This window comes from Akebia trifoliata, chromosome 13 (genome assembly GCF_017979445.1).
Source record: "Akebia trifoliata isolate Shusen 1 chromosome 13, ASM1797944v1, whole genome shotgun sequence".
NCBI classification, from domain to species: Eukaryota; Viridiplantae; Streptophyta; class Magnoliopsida; order Ranunculales; family Lardizabalaceae; genus Akebia; species Akebia trifoliata.
The window spans coordinates 5,696,320-5,700,459 of NC_141387.1; positions in this window are offsets into that span (position 1 = coordinate 5,696,320).

A 4,140-nucleotide genomic window follows, 5' to 3' on the forward strand; every position below is an offset into this window, starting at 1 on the left:
AAATTTTTTCTTGGGATATGAGTGTTATACAATAGATTAAAAAATTAATGGTTCTCTTTTCCTGAACAAATTTTTACCATTGTTGTTTGAACTTTGAACTTTGAACTTTGAACTCTATGCAATAAGAAGGGTTATATGATGTGGTACTTCGTTATTTTTAAAGAGTCATCATGGGTGGAGTTAGGATTTTCTTATAATGGGGACAAACTATTTAAGCTTTGATTAGAAATAGGGAAAAAAAGGATATTTAGGTCATTTTCAATTAGTCTATGAGAGAAGGCCGAAGGCCCAATCAAGAGGCAATGTCATCTTCAAAAAATTGAAGCGAGGGCGGGGGTGGGGGAGCAAATGAGGTGGGAGGTATGGGAGTGGGGTCAAATGGGGTATGTTATTGGTTGAAAATATAGGTGGGGCGATTGCCCCCACAAGCTCCTTACTAGCTTTGCCTCTTAGAGTCGTGATAAACGTATGTGCTCTAATGTTCGTGGTCTCTATGTGGTACTAACATGGTAAAGGTACAAAATTATACATATTTTTCTTCGAGATACACAAGGAGAAAGATTTACAGTTCTATACCCTTGCCAAGTCAGCCGTGTATAGACCGCATATGTGTCAACGCATCATTTTATCATTAGTCATTTTTTAAAAGGTGAATTATTACATCAATCGTACAATTGAGATTAGGGCTGCAACCTGGGCAAAAGGGAAAGTAAACCAAGACTCAACTCAAGTAGTAGAACTCTCAAATATTTAGATAGCCCATACTAAAATTAAACCAATGCTCATATTAATAATATCGAATTGTCTGCAATCCATAATAATAAGATGAAATAAATAAATAAAATATCTCGATAATGCTTCCCTTCACTCCTTAATCTTTAACACCAATGTAGACACCCCAATTTGAATAGGCCATAAGGCAAAAATGTTCAAAAAACTGCTTCAAAGATCGAAATGGGCTTAAAAGCCCACAAAAAAAAAAACATGCTTGTTTTATTACAAATAATGGCCTAGGGCATCTTTGCTTGGCCCATGGACTTGGAATGTGTCACCCCTCACTGCCTCACTTCTCAACCTAACTTAATATTATACTAATCAAATCTAACACTAAGCCCATTGGACCTAAAACAACCCTAAGTCAAATCCAACCAAAACCATTATGCTATCCTAAGCCCAAACCCAATGTCATAATCATGATCACCACAGAAATCAATGATTATTAAAATGAGACACATGTCACTACCACAACCCACTTCCATAATCCATTTACCCAATCCCACCACAATTCTCAAAAAAGTAATCAATCATTCTCTTCAAACCCCTCATCACAAGTCATCCCCACACATCTTTTCTCTAATTAACTCACTTAACACACACACCCACACCCACACCTTTTTGACACTTGTTATTATCTTCTCCACCCTCTCAAAATATCAACAACCACCCTATTACATCATCATTATTCTAACCATTTGCACCATCTTCCACATATACCCTTCCCTTAACCTTAAATTTCATATACCTTACCAATAAACCTCATGTCATTCTTTACTTTTTCACCTCATTCTACCCCTAAAAGTCATATCAAAATCCTATAAAATTCCCCTCTCACAAATTCCTAAGACTTGAATTTCCTCTCATTATTCAACTCTTACCATTTAACTCTCATCTATCCATCAACTCACTACTTTACCCTTCAAGATCTATAAGTCAAGCCACTCAAGTCAAAGATAAGACATACTTCAAGAAGATTGAGAAAAAAAACTCAAAGAAGATGAAGAAGAATAAGATAGGGTGAGGACAATAATACAAATAATAATATTCCCCCTTTTCTCCCTCCAAACCTTTCCTTCCTTCTATTTCTTCCTTCTTATTTTCTTCTTATTTTTTTCTAAAACAAACCTAAGATGTAATTGATATCCTCTCTTACTTTCGGTAGATTTGACTTTGGCTTAGTCGAAAGGGTAGGGGTTGAAAATCACTTTCCAAAATATTTCTTAAACATCCCTACACTTTTACAAACACCACAAAATATTTTGAGAAAAAAGCCTTGGGCCATTTTCTTATGAAAATGAGACCTTGACCACAGAGTTCACAATTTTTAAAATGTGTCCAAAGGCATTGACTATGATAGGGTCCCTTCATCAATAAGGAAGTCCTCACTGGTTTAAGTTGAAATCGAAGTCTCTCGCACTCAAGAGCACAAACTGGATTTTTATTGACTTTTCTTTTCATTTTTTGAAAAACGACTAAATCTAAGATTACCACATATGGTAGAGGGGATAGGGTGTTTAACATTTTCCCTATTCCCTAACATGGACTCTTTTATCTAGATTTTAGGTGGATAAGTACCTTTATTCGTACGAGAGTCACTAACAAAAAAAATGATATTTCAAAACTATTTTTCGGTTGCTCATTCACACCTATTTTTAAAAAAGAATGGTGGTGACTTCAAATCCAAGTAAAAAAAATATTCAGATTTGAAAATCTTATGTCTATAATAGATATCATTAATAAAATGACTCTTCATCATCAAGAAATCTATGAATATTATATGTAAACATAAATATCATTAGATTCAAATAGATAGAAAAGTTAAAAAAAAAAAAATTCTTTAGTTACTGCGATATATATCTAATGAAATGATTAAAATAATAATACTCTAGAAATAAATAAAATATATAATTAATATGAAAATATTTATATATTAGTATATAACATCAGGTTTAGGTTGGGTTGGGTTGCTAGAATCCTCAACCCGAGCTCAACCCAAATTGAGGTCGGGTTAAGATATTCTAACCCAAGCTTAACTCATCTTCTATATAACTCAGCCCAAGCTCAACCATCAATTGGGTTGAGCCCGAGTTTAGGGGCGGAACCAGGATTTTGCCCATGAGGGGGCAATCAAGAGTAGAAATTTTTGTGTGGGGACAATTAAGAATGAAAAAAAAAATAGTTGTAGGAGCAACTAAGAGTGGAATTTTTTAAATTTTTTTTGTGAAGGCAAAAGCGATAGATTTTTTTTATCTGTGGGAATAGCTTACTAATCCATAGACTTAGAAAATTCTTATGGGGGCAAGTTTCCCCACTAAAATCCGCCCCTGCCCGACTTGAGTTCGAACCAACACACCCAAGTAGCAACCCTAGTTGAGATGAGTTTGATGATTCCAAGGCATTCCCTAAAAAAAAGAAATTATTCAACAAAATATATTCCCATAATTGAGAAATCAATATTTTTTTTTCCTTCTATCTCGTCTTTTTAGTATATATAAAAAAAAAAGGTCCTTAAAAATTTTGAGATGAGTTAGATAATTCCAAGGAATTCCACGAAGAAAACGAATTATTCTACAAATTATGAGTGTTGATATTCTAATTAGAAAGTCTTCACTCCATCAATACTCGACTAACGTGCTGTGGACACGGAATCATAGATCTATTTTTTCGAGATACACAAATACATATCTTCATAGTATTGACTGACTGAAGACTTTCTAGTTAAAAAATCATTATTCAAAAAATTTATATCCCATAATTAAGAAATCAGTTTTTTTTTTTTTTAATTCCTTCGATCTCGTCTTCTTGCTCAAAAAGGTCCTTTAAAAAAGCTTACCAACTGAATCTCTACCAATAAAACCTTTAGCACCTTAACACCTTATGTGATAACGTACTTTTTCTTGGGTAAACAAACATGTGTGTCGCTTTATAGGGAAATGTTCAGTACGAAACATTTTGGCAAAACATTTTTCAAAGCATGGGTTAGAAGTTGTGGAATGGGTTGATTTTTAGTGATGATGATCTCATTGTTGAGATCATCATCACTAAAAATCAACCCATTCCAAAACTTCTAACCCCATCAAAAATGGTTGACAAAAAATGGATGGTCCACGATTTTTCAACTTGTAAATATGAGGCTAGAAATTTTGGAATGGGCTGATTTTTGGTGAGGATGATCTCCTCACCATAGAGATCATCCTCACAAAAAATCAGCCCATTCCAAATTTTTTAATCCATGTAGGACAAAAATGATTGACTAAAATATTAGTTCAAAATGTTTGGTGCTGAACGGGACCCCACTTTATATTAATCGGCGATACACAAAAGATGAATCGACAAACACGTGAATGGCGTATGTTTTGGAAG